Source organism: Netta rufina (genome assembly GCF_964035555.1).
Source record: "Netta rufina genome assembly, chromosome: W".
Classification (NCBI taxonomy): domain Eukaryota; kingdom Metazoa; phylum Chordata; class Aves; order Anseriformes; family Anatidae; genus Netta; species Netta rufina.
Window position 1 is genome coordinate 15219543 of NC_140139.1, and position 13515 is coordinate 15233057.

The following is a 13515-nucleotide window of genomic DNA, read 5'->3' on the forward strand; positions in this document are numbered from 1 at the left end:
CCGGACACACACCTCCAGGGCCTCCCGCAGGAGGGTCCCCCAGTGACTGTTCACTACATCCCCCCACCTTCTGGAGCATTTTCTGCATATCTTGCCAGGCTTTAATCACACAATGAACTTTCAAGAGCCCTTGGGATACCGGGTCCTCGGGACTCATCCCCGAGTACTTTCTCATTCTGACCCCAAGTCTCTCATATGATTTCTGTGTTGCACACTATCCTTACTCCAGCCAGGATTGGCAAGTGGGTATTTCTGCTCTGCCGGTAGTACCCCTGGTCCTGGAGGATGAGCTCTTTCCCATTCTTGTATAGCAGCTCTCCTCCTGATCATTCCCATCTCTTTCCCTGTAAACAACATACTTATAGGCATAATTCCCTCCCCCAAGAGTATAAGTCAGGTCCTAGGAACTGGTCTAATTGTTCAGCTAGGCTGTTGGGGTCCTCGAATAAAGACTTCCTCTCCTTCTTAAAAGTCCTAACCTCTCTGCTGCTAAGGAGGGGGGGTAGTTCACCTAAGAGGATACACCGTTAGTGTTAGTACTGTTAGTGCCAGGGAAGGCAAAATTCTCAATATATCTTCTACCTTGTTCTAATTCTTGACAGAGCCTAGAGTACGATCCTTCCTTAGGGACAGTGTTAACTACAGTCCCTGTCTCCCTTCCTGGAGTGACTGCTGCTGCCACGGGTACAATATTAGGATTATAGGGAGCATAACTTGGCTCCTTCTCCGAAAAAGGAAGCTTATTGTTTACACATAAACGTAAAGCCTGAATTTTCATCAGACCCGTATTTTGGCCAAAATACTGCTGTTTCCTTAATTGGTTCTTTTGTCCAGACTGATACACAATATTTAATTTTTTTTTCTCCCCTTCTACAATCTCCTCTAATTTTGGGATTACGTTTCCAATTTCTTATCATTCTTCAGGAAGAACTGTTGGTAGGCACTCCCCCAGGGATATTTCCCATTTTTCCTAGCCCTTGTCAGCGTGCTGCTACAGAAATTTCCCTCCTGCAGGGTACCTCACACTAACGTTCCGATTCTGGAAAATGGGGGTGTACTGCCAAGCACTTCCCCGTGCAAGGGCTACCACACACCTATGAATTTACCAGATTCCCTGGTGTACTTCCAAGCACTTCCCCCGTGCAAGGATTACCGTACACCAAATTTCCCTGGTGTACTTCCAAGCACTTCCCTGCGCAAGGGCTTACCGTACACCAAATTTCCCGAGACTCTTCCTTTCTCTCCCTTATCTCACGCTTCGTCCGTCTCCGGCCACGCCCCTCACGGAGCCACGGAACCGCGGATCAGGACTCCACACTCTCTTCGTACAAAAGTACGTCTCAATCACACATCACGCAGAGTCTCACCCGACCCCCAAGGCAATACTTAACATTTCTTACCTTGGTCTGTGCACAGAGTTACCGGATCAATTAGCAAACCCGGAGTGCCTACCTTCTTCTCTTTCCCAGTACTTCACGGATCCCGCCTCTTTAATCAGTCTCGGGCCCTCTGTCAGCTCTCCGCAGAACCGCCACCGTCGATGCACAGGACCGTTGAAATCAGCAGGGCATGCTTTCCTCCTGCTGCGGCGGTGGGGCTCCCCGGTAGGTGACTGGATCCCGGACGAGCCCCCAAATTGCGAGAAACACTCCGTAGCCAATAACTTAGGCTCAGGCGAGGATCTCAGTGAAGTAGTAATTTACTCATGATTGATTGCAATGGCAGGCGCCCCACAAGCAGGAGAGCGCACCTACTAGTTCCAAAACACAGTTTATATGCTTTTTGATGACAGGACTCTTCCCTGTTTCCCCACTGAGGGGGTAATCCAGGGACCTTACTTAAAGATCACCTAATTCCAACCCCCCCACCCCCCCGCCCTGGGCAGGGACACCTTCCACTAGACCAGGTTGTTCAAAGCCCCATCCAACCTGGCCTTAAACACGTCCAGGGACAGGGCATCCACCACTTCTCTGGGCAACCCGTTCCAGTGCCTCACCCCCCTCTCAGGAAAGAATCGCTTCCAACTATCCAACCTAAGTTTACCCTCTCTGACTTCAAAACCATTACTCCTGGCCCTATCGCTCCTCTCCCTGGCAAAGAGTCCCTCCCCAGATTTCCAGTAGGGCCCCCCCCCCTTTAGGTACTGGAAGGCCCCTCCAAGGTCTCCCCGGCGCCTTCTCTTCTCCAGGCCGAACCACCCCAACTCCCTCAGCCTGCCTTCCTAGGAGAGGTGCCCCAGCCCCCGGTCATCTTCGTGGCCCTCCTCTGGACGCCTTCTAGTACGTCCACGTCCTTCTTGTGCTGGGGACCCCAGAGCTGAACACAGTACTTACTCTAGGTGGGGCCTCACAAGAGCACAGCAGCAGAGAGGGAGAATCACCTCCCTCCACCTGCCGGCCACCCTCCTTTTGATGCGGCCCAGGATACGGTTGGCTTTCCGGGCTGCAAGCGCACGTTGCATTGCCGGCTCCGGTTGACGAGCTTCTCATCAACCAACGCCCCCAGGCCCTTCTCCTCAGAGCTGCTCTCAATCCATTCTCCGCCCAGCCTGGATTTGTGCTTAGGATTGCCCCGGACCAGATGTGGGACCTCACGCTTGTAGCCCCAAGCGTTATTTATGACCCTATCAGCTCCACCCCAAACGCGCTGGTGGCTTTTGGGCGCTGCTCCCTGCAGGCAAATCCCCGCTTTTGCCAGGGCAGGCCTTACCTTTTCAGAACTTGCTCCACAACCTTCCCTGAGAGCCCCACTTCAACTGCTGGTGTTTCCGAGGGGGAAAGCTGCACCTCCCGTGCAGGGGGTGGCAGGAAGGAATACAAAGCCTGCGCTCAGCCCTGACACATCACAACTGGGTTTCTGCTCAGCTGGGGAGGAAGCTTCTGGAAAACTAGGCAGCGCCCCCCGAGGCTGCCCAAGCGTGGTCCGCGGTGCCCTGCAGCCGCACGGAGAGCGGAGCTCAAACTGGCCCGACACGGCGGCAGGGACGCGGCCGTCCCCACACGTGCAGTTCCTGCCTGAGGAGGCCACAGCGCTTCTGCCTCTCTGACAGGCTTGGAGGATAATGACATCAGAATACGCTCGCTTCAGTTTGAGCTTCCAGGCGGGCGCTACTGCCATCGGGATGGCCCACGGGGACGGGGCTGGGGGCAGGCAACCACAGGCAGCTTTAACATCTCAGTCCTCCCCGTCGGCCATCTCCCAGCTACCACGTGGGCCAATCAATGTGACCAGACACCAATTCACCCAAGGCAACAAAAACATTTACAAAGCTACATCTCTCTTCATAACTGTTTGTTGTTTACGGCTGAAACCAGTCCTGGGACAGGATATGCTACCTGGACCGAGCAAAGCCTTTGATGTGGTCCCTCACCACATTCTTCTCTCTAAATTGCAGAGGTAGGGCTTTGAAGGATGGACTGTTGGGTGGATAAAGAATTGGTTGGCTGGCCACAACCCTTTGGCCGCGACCAACGGCTCTATGTCTTGGCAGAGGCCGGTCACAAGTGGCGTCCCTCAGGGGTCGGGCTCGGGACCGGTGCTCTTCAACACCCTTAGCAATGGCATAGACGACGGAATCGCGCAAGTTTGCAGATGACACCAAGCTGAGCGGTGCAGTCGATACAATAGAGGGAAGGGATGCCATAAGTGCAAGGCGTTGACCTTGGGCTGGGGCAATCCTAGGTATCTCTATAGGCTGGGAGAAGAAGAACTTCAGAGCAGCCCCGCGGAGAAGGACTTGGGGGTCCTGATGGACGAGAAGCTGGACGTGAGCCAGCAGCGCACGCTTGCAGCCCGGAAGGCCAACTAAGTCCTGGGCTGCATTAAAAAAGGGGTGACCAGCAGGGAGAGGGAGGAGATTCTCCCCCTCTACCCTGCTCTTGGGAGACCCCACCCGGAATACTGCGTGCAGGCCTGGGGCCCCCAGCACAAGAAGGATGTGGAGCTCTTGGAAAGGTCAGTCTCACCTCTGTCCCTGGAAAGCTGTTGGAACAGCTTGTTCCGGATGCCATCTCCAAGCCACTGGAAGAGAAGAAAGTTATGAGGAGTAGTCAGCATGGATTCACCAAGGGGAAATCGTGCTCGACCAACCTTGTAGCCTTCTATGATGGCATCACCAGCTGGGTTGATGGAGGGAGAGCAGTGGACGTCATCTACCTTGACTTTAGCAAGGCTTTTGACACTGTCTCCCACGACATCCTGCTAGCAAAGCTGAGAAGGCGTGGGATAGACAAGTGGACGGTAAGGTGGGTTGAGAACTGGCTGACTGGCCGAGCTCAGAGGGTGGCGATCGGTGGTGCAGAGTCCGGCTGGAGATCTGTGACTAGTGGTGTTCCCCAGGGGTCAGTGCTGGGTCCGGTCTTGTTCAACATCTTCATCGACGACCTTGATGAGGGAATAGTGTCCACCCTCCGCAAGTACGCCGATGATACAAAGCTGGGAGGAGTGGCCGACACGCCAGAAGGCTGTGCTGCCATTCAGCGAGACCTGGGCGGGAAGAAACCAAATGAAGTTTAACAAGAGCAAGTGTAGAGTCCTGCACCTGGGAAGGAACAACCGCATGTATCAGTACAGGCTGGGGGATGACCTGCTGGAGAGGAGCTCTGCGGAGAAGGACCTGCGGGTCCTGGTGGACGACAGGTTGACCACGAGCCAGCAGTGCGCCCTGGTGGCCAAGAAGGCCAATGGGATCCTGGCGTGCATTAAAAGAAGCGTGGCCAGCAGGTCAAGGGAGGTGATCCCCCCCTCTACTCTGCCCTGGGCAGGCCTCACCTGGAGTACTGTGTCCACTTCTGGGCTCCCCGGTACAAAAAAAGACAAGGATCTCCTGGAAAGAGTCCAGCGGAGGGCAACAAAGATGATACGGGGCCTGGAGCATCTTCCCTATGAGCAAAGACTGAGAGACCTGGGTCTGTTCAGCCTGGAGAAGAGAAGACTGAGAGGGGATCTTATCAATGTTTACAAATATCTTCAGCGTGGGAGACAGTGGGATTTCGCCACCCTCTGTGCAGTGGTTAGTGGGGATAGGACAAGGGGCAACGGCCTGTACTGGGTCTGGCTGGGACGTTAACTTTCCCTGCAGCAGCCCATACAGTGCTGTGCTCTGCACTTGTAGCTAGAACAGCAGTGGTATCACACCAGTGTTGCGTCTACTGCCGAGCAGCGCTGGCACAGCATCAGGACTCTCTCTAACCCTCCTAGGGGGTGGGCAAAAAAGCAAGAAGACAAACATCACCAGGGCAGCTGACTTCAACCAACCAAAGGGATATTCCATACCGTATGATGTCACACTCAGCAATAAAAGGTGGAAACAGGAAGAAGAGGGGAAGGCTGGGCTCTCGTTGTGAAAACGTCGGTCTTCCTCCCAAACACCGGCTACGCACGTTGAGGCCCTGCTTCGAGGACGTGGTCAAGCATCGCTCATTTGTGGGAAGTAGAGAGTAATTTCTTTCCTCTGCACTACTTCCACGTAGCCTTTATTTGTTTTGGTTTTGTCCTTTTTCCCCTTTCCCCCTTTCTTTTCCCCTTTAGTTAAATTGTTTAATTAATAATAATAATCATTATTATCAAGGAAGGATCATATAGGACAAGGGGGAATGGTTTTAAACTAAGACAGGGGAGATTTAGGTTAGATATTAGGAGAAAGTTTTTCACTCAGAGGGTGGTGAGGCACTGGAACGGGTTGCCCAGGGAGGTCGTGGATGCCCCATCCCTGGGGGCGTTCAAGGCCAGGCTGGATGCAGCTCTGGGCAGCCTGTTCTAGTGGTTGGCTAACGAATCAAGTTTCTTTATGAGGAACGGAGTCACAAAAATCATTTCATTTAGCAAGTTTCAAACACTAAGAGTATTTAATAGCATTTTAACGTTCCCACGCTCCAGTAAGCCTTGAATGTAATCGCGATTAAACAAGGAGCAGAGCGAAGCCAGAGGTCTAACAAAGCACGAGAGGTGATCGCATTTAAAAGCCTTATGGTGCCTTTAGCTAATCCTTCTTCTAGTTACTGAACAACGGACTTCGTTTAGGGAAAAAAAAAAAAAAGACACTAAAAATAAACACAAAAAAAATAAAGATAACAGCAGCCGAGTCTCGAACTTATCAGAAGCCGACTCAAGCATCCCAGAGCCTTCTACATCCTGTGGGAGGAATTTCTTCTCAAAGTTGCGAAACCCACGAGGAGGACCGAAAAGAAAGCGGTAGCAAAACTCCTAGGGTAGTCAAGAACAGGCTGACAAGCACCTGTCAGAAATTACACCCGGTAGAGTTTATTCTGCCTCCTCCTCGGGACAGGGGCAGACAACAGACAATGCCTGGAAGCTTTCTTCCAACCTTATTCTTCTCTGGTTCTACATCTGCCAGTCCTCAACGCGGCTATTTCGCAATAAAAGGGCACGCTTTTATTCGGGAGCAGGGGGAAGATAGCAAGGCCTCAAACACACAGCACATCCTAGATCGTCTTAGGAAGACGGAGACCCACAGGACCGCCGAGCGCTTCTAGCTTCACGTTCCAAATGAATGGGCAAACCACCACCTACACGACACTGTCAACGGACCAAAACATTCTACGCACGTGCGCTCCAGGGAGACGCCGTTTTAACTTGCGGAACTATTTCCATCGGTAAGACACGCAAGACAGAGGTGATATCCCCATGCTCCATCTTTATTGTGCAAATGCTGCTCAAAAGCTCTTTATTACCCTCCACAGACAGCCGTCCAAAAAAAATAATAAATCAAACATCAACAGGGGCTAGACTGATGGGCAACATATGAAACCTATTCGGCGGCGACCCGTACGCGTGCAGTGACGCCTGCGGTGCAAAAACCTTAGCCGCGAGGCCGGCCCAACTGACCGCCACCCAGAATACGTAGATGTACACAATAGTCTGAAGGGCCCGAGGGTGGGCATTCACAGCCATCCGGAATCCATTGGTCAGGTCCAGGTTAACAGCACACTTCTTGCCAACAACCACGAAACGCCCAAGAAGCTGGAAAAAGGAAATAACGTCACCTAACGTGCTGTGCCACGACGCACAGAATGAACGCGAGCGGAGAACCACCCACAGAACACGGTTAGCTAATCCTTCACAATTCAACCGCCGCTCTTTGAATTACCCTCTAGACAGTAACAGACTACCAAACAGTCACAGAAGCTGAATTTGTCTTGGGGCTTAAAGCCCCCGTCATAGCTTCGGGCAACGTAAGCCACTCTGGCGGAAAATAAAAGCTTCACGGTGCCTTTTCTCTTGCGTGGGCTCACAGAGCCTTGGAACTTGACTTGCATAGCTAACAGCGAAACAAACACCCAAGCGCCGCTCAACCAGCTTTCCCTTTCCTCGCCTCTGACCTGCCCAAACCCCAAGCCCTCTTCTGCATAGTCAAGGCACCACCCCCGCTGTCCGGAAACCGTGAAAACGGGCATCAGACCGCACGCCGGAACAACGCTGCTTTTTGCACTGCAAGCGCGTAGCTGGAGACGAGCATCGCTTTATATCACTGCTCTCAGTCAAAAAGCTCAACTCCATTACAAGCTAGAGGCGAAAGACTACAGCATCGGACAACCCCAAATAGCCTACTGTGCGCCCCTCTGCAACACCCAGAGGAAAAGAGGGGACGGGAAAGAGTCTAGGAAGTTACAAACCTGTTACAGGTACAGCCAGCCTAGCAAACAGAAAGCTCCCACAGTACTCACGGGTCCGCCAGAATCGTCTGCTTCACATAACCGGACAACTGCCTTCTCAGGAAGGACTAGGAAAAAACACTGGAGCCTGAGGCGAACTATCACGGAACGCAAGGCGCTGGAGGAAGAGTAAACAGTTAAAACGTAGTCGGCTTCAGAGAAAGGCAACAGCTTAAGCAAATCACTATGCCCCACTGAACTCGTCCTACCGAAGCAGATTATCAGGCGCCCCAAACGCGCACGACAAAACAGCGATTCTTCTTAAGCGAGCTTTGAATAGGCAAAGTTCTCTACCTTCTACGCACAAGACACACAAGCGGCAAACAATGGCTAACTGTCCTTCGGTTATGTCCAAATATTGCCTCGGCCAGAGGCAGGAAGACATCTTCAAAGAACCTGGAGTAATCCGGCTGAGGCCGTATTAACTCTCCGTCCTCGAGAACGCCACGTACTCAGGGGAAGGAACGTTCCAAATTAGCCCGTTACGGCCGGACCGACGTCAGACACCCCCAGACCGAGGCCAAGGCATCACCTTCGAAACACGAATACCACCGACCTGTAGGAAACCATCAACTCGCAACTACTTGCGAGGGAACTCCCCAAATCACCAGCAGACAGAAACTGCATACGGCGCCAGAAGCAGGATCCAGCGCGCAAGGTGACGGGGGCAGCGAGACAGCCGAGTACTTCAGGTTAACGACTTCCCCTATTTTTATTTGTTTTAGATGCGACTGAAACACTGCCGATAAGACTCGATTCCACAGATGCTTTGTACTTCTTACTCACCATCGCCTTTCGCTGCACGACAATCGAGAATTATAAGCCTTCCTCACGCTCCTCCCTATAACATCGCTCAACTGTAAAACAGGCCTTCGGTACAGCGAGCTAAGCAAATTCAAGACCATTCGCTAGAGCCAACTACGCTCCAAAAGCGGTTCTAAGCCCCCGCCCCCTCCCCCCACCTCAAGTTGAGACCAAGCGAGAAACTGCAACTAATTCGTCCTCCAGGAAACGCGTCGCACTAAGAGCGGTCAGAGTAGGTTGTCTGCTCTCAAGTCACTCATCAGACTCAAGTTAACGGCCTGGTTCTCCAATCAAGCACAGCGTTCAGGTTACATACGTTGCTGCAGCCAGTACGGCCGAGTCAAAACAGACGCGCGTGCGCACACACACACACGCAGACTCCTCGCGCAGCCTTCACCACGAAGGAGACAGGAAACGCGCCCTTTCGTAAAGGCGGGGCGCTACCGCAAGCACGGTTTCCGGAGAGCAGTTGAACGCTTCCAATACTCCAAACGGGCGGCAACTGCAACATTACCGAGACCTATTAAGAAAGCGCTGTTCCAAGCAACGCGTCAACGCTTTGAGCAACCCGATCTAGTGAAACACGTCCCTGACCGCGGCAGGCGGGTTGGGCTAGATGATCTTTAAGGGTGCCTTCCAAGCCAAACCATTCTACGAGTCAGCACGCAGAGCGGGCAACGCAGCCCCTTTCACTAAGGGCCTGTTTTCCACGCTGCAGATAAACCCTGCCGTCAGAAGCAGAGGAAATCCCTAACTGTCCTATCTTTAGCATTTCAAACTTAAAAACAGCAACAACGGTTATGCTGGACACTAACTTAAAGTTAACACCTTGCAGATAACATCTGCAATTTTTTCATAACTCTCAGCAGCTGCTCACTTAGTTCCTAGCACGTTGCGGCGCACCAGCATCAGTGAACCTTGCCAGCGTGCTCTTATCACGGTCCACCTCCAGCACGGAAATGAGAGCTGGGAAGCTCTCGCAGCCTGCGGGATTGACTGGCTTCTAGGTGTTTAAGAAAGCTAGGAAAAGCTGCAATTCTTCCCTTTCACAAGCCACTTTGGAGAGAGCGCGCGCTCGTGTGCGCGGTGGGGGTGGTGCCATAACCAAAGCCTAGCACAGCCGAGCCGGGGCGTCTCTAGAACGCTATCACGAGGCGCATCAAGACCTGCATTTCTGCTACGCAGAAACGACTGATTACGGTCACTACTGCGATGCTCACTGCCTATATGCATACAGTCCGAACCCCCAAGGAGACCGACTGCGCCGGCGACCCAGTACGCGCCGTGGCACCCCGGGGGCAGGCACCGAAGAAGCGCGGCGTTTTAGAGGCGCTGCAGTAGAGAGCGCCACGAGCCGGAGAGACCCCGACCGACCGACCGACCGTCCGTCCGTCCGTCCCTCCCTCCCGCAGCAAGGCCACCACCCGCCCTGCCGCACTCCCGGGACCCGCGACGGGCCCTCGTTTCAGAGGGCCTGCGAGCGGCCGAGGGAAAGGAAAGGAAAGGAAAGGAAGGAAAGACTCGCACAACAACGCCGCGGCTACCTCCTCGTCCACGACCGCTCATCCTCACGGAGAACGTTGGCGGGGACCTCCTTGCCCTTGCAGGCGACCTCTCCGAAAGCTCCGAAAGCTCCGAAAGCAGCGGCAGCGCCGCCACCGGGCCAGGCGGCCTGCGCCCTAACAATCCCGTCGGCCATGACGGCGCCCGCTCGGTACAACGCCCCCTCGCTTCCCGCACTCGGCCCGGCCCTCCGCGGCGCTCATTGGGCCGACAGATCGCCGCCGACCGCCCCCGCGCCTCGATTGGCTGCCTCGCCTGCCCTCTTCCCTTGTCCCCGCCCTCTCGGCGGCTCCGCTCCCGTCGACCCGGTGCTTATCGGCGCTCAGGGAGGTCGCGTGCCCTCGGGGCGCGGAGGGAGCCGACCGGGAGGGAGGAAGTGGGCGCCCGAAAACGGGCTGGGCGGCTCCGCGGAGGGAATCTGGGCCCTGCACGGCTGGGAAACGAGCTCCACAGAACAGGCGCTCCGCTCATAGAATCATAGCGTGGCTTGGGTTGGAAGGGAGGGCGAGAAACACTCCGTAGCCGATAGCTTAGGCTCAGGCGAGGATCTCAGTGAAGTAGTAATTTACTCGCGATTGATTGCAATGGCGGGCGCCCCACAAGCAGGAGAGCGCGCCTACTAGTTCCAAAACACAGTTTATGTGCTTTTTGATGACAGGACCCTCCCCCGTTTCCCCACTGAGGGGGTAATCCAGGTTCACAATCTATCTGATGTGGTAATGTTTCTTCACTTATCTGACTTGACACCGCCATTTTCACCTAATTGTCCTAAGGAGTCTGGTTGTCTGCATTTTACGAGGTCGCCTGCTAAGCTTTCTTATCACTGCAAGCATATCTCAGTACCACGTTCCTTCCCTCTAAACAGCGGAACTCTGCAAAAACAACGTTTCTATTCCCACAACAGGTACCGCAGGTATTTGCATTCCTTGTATAACCGAGTGTATTGGGCTGGTAAAACATGGAATTATTAAAATCCTCCACATATCCCCCCAGTACACCACACAGCCGTTTGCTCACCCTCTCCCCTCCCTCTCTGGGATGGGGAGAGAAACGGGGAAACGGGAAAGCGAAGCCCGTGAGTTGAGATAAAGACAGATAAATAATAATAATAATAATAACAATAACAATAAAGACAATCATTATGATAATAGTATTACTAATAATAACGTGTATGAAACAAGTGATGCACAAAGTTTCTTTTTCTAACATTTTGTTCATTGAATTTTTGCAATATTTGCTTGCTGAGCATCAAAGTTTCTGCGTCGTCCTTCTCCTGCTCAAGAGATTCATACTTAGCACGCACGAGCATAAGATGAGCTGCCTCTAATCGGCTTTTCACAACTGTGATTGCTCGATTGAATATACATGGTCCAAAAGTCAGTGCTAATGTAAGTAACAACAAGAGCCCTGCTATGGTTGATAGCAGGGTAGTAAGCCAAGGTGAGTAATTAAACCAGGATTCATACCAATTCTGACGAGCCTCATTTTCCCATTTGCGTTTTTCTAATCCTTCCCGCAATTTAGTCATTGTATCTCTTACCACCCCAGTATGATCTGCATATACACAACATTCTTCACGTAGGGCTGCACACAGTCCTCCTTGTTGTAAGAAAATCAAATCCAACCCTCTACGGTTTTGGAGTACCACTTCGGATAATGACCTAACCGATTTTTCCAGAGCTGTTATTGACTGCTCTATACGGGCCAGATCCTCATCTACGGCAATGCGTAGAGAAGTAAATTCCTGGCTTTGTTTTATCAGGGAAGCAATTCCAGTTCCTGTACCTGCAGCCCCCAGAGCCATTAAAGTGGCTAAGGTGACGGCCGTAATAGGCTTCCTCTTTACCAGATGGTATTCAGCCACTGTGTGATGGGTATACATATACTCTTCAGTGTGGTATAGAATCCTTGGTATAACGACCACCTGTACACAAAAATCATGAGATGTGCTAAACAATTTTAAAGATATGCAAGGAGTGACTCCTAACGATGAACATACCCACCTAGTGTTATTTGCAGGAATTAACCATTTGTGTGTTTGGTCCATTTTTTCAGTGACATGGCACAGATCATTTTTATCTCTTGGAACTGTGCCGATACATCTACCTTTTCCCGTAACTTGAGTCAAAGTTATCCCGATTTCCTGACCCCAACTGCATTTGGAAGGATTTAACTCATTTGAATATTCAGACCTCCCCATATCTCCTATAGCTTCATAATATGGGGGCTTAACACTTACACATAGCCAGCACCCTTCAGTTATCTCAGGATTAGTTTGATTTAGTACCTGGAAACTAGCATTTATAACTTTCCACATACTACTCTCGGGTACGACCCCTTTCTTTTTTTTTTTTTTCACAATGTTTGGAAGCAGTGTGGGAAAGGATAACTCTGTCGACTTACTAGAAAACACTGTAGTAGGTTGGGCAGTCCCAGGTATATTTACAGTCTGGACAACCAAACCTTCCCCTAGTAACTCTTTATTAGGCCCGACTACCTTGGAAGTCTCGGGTTTTCCCTTCTTTATTAGTATGAGTCCTCCCCTATCTGTTCCGTGTTCGTAAAATCTGACATTTTTCCTAGTACCCAGCTAGTATCGTCCGAGTTTGTTATATTTATATATAGAACCTTGCAAATTTCTTTCTTTCCGTGGAAGGTTCCTGTATACCCTATACCATGCCCTCACCACCTGCAACGGGGATCCAATTGTCGGTTACAAGCTTGCAGCCCATATCCCACTTGTAAGAATTTATCCCGACCAGCCCCGAGTGTCCAGTCTGTAGCAATGGTTTCACACCCCCGGTATGCACAATAATACACGTTCAGGCATTTACAGTACCCCCTTCCCAGGTTAGAACTTGGGCAGAAATAAAATCCCATATATTCCCAGCATCGGGGCCTCGAGATCAGCTGACATAGTGTAGAAGTAAAGCTTGGCCCCCCCCCCGATGTTATCTGGGTTGCAATAACCTGTTGATCTTCGAATCGACTTAAAGTCCATTTAAAAGGTTGGTGGGGGTGGTGTTGAGTCGCTACGCAGGATGAAATCACTGCGAGAACCCCCAAATACCGATAGGAATGGCTGAGGCCCATGTCTTTCCCCACTTATTCACTCCTCTGCCTCACTCGTCAGTTGGGTTGCAGCCAACTACGAGGTTTTAGTTCTTCTCGGCAGCAGTAGTGTTCTTCAGGGGAGAGCCTCTACCTTAACCCACGGTACCTATCGAGTTCGTCGCAATGTGAGCTTCAGGTCTTTGTTTCCTGGAGTGATCTCCCACTTCTTGTCACAGATGGGTCCTTTAACACGGCTGGCATGCGTCCATCCTTTCTCCGCAGTCCGGACGGCTGTTTCTGTAGTAAGCAAAACAACATAGGGGCCTTCCCCATCGTGGTGTTAAAAAAAGTCTCTTTCCAAGTCTTAATTAGAATTGAGGGTGATCAAGTGGCAACTCCAAGTCATAGGGCATACCATATA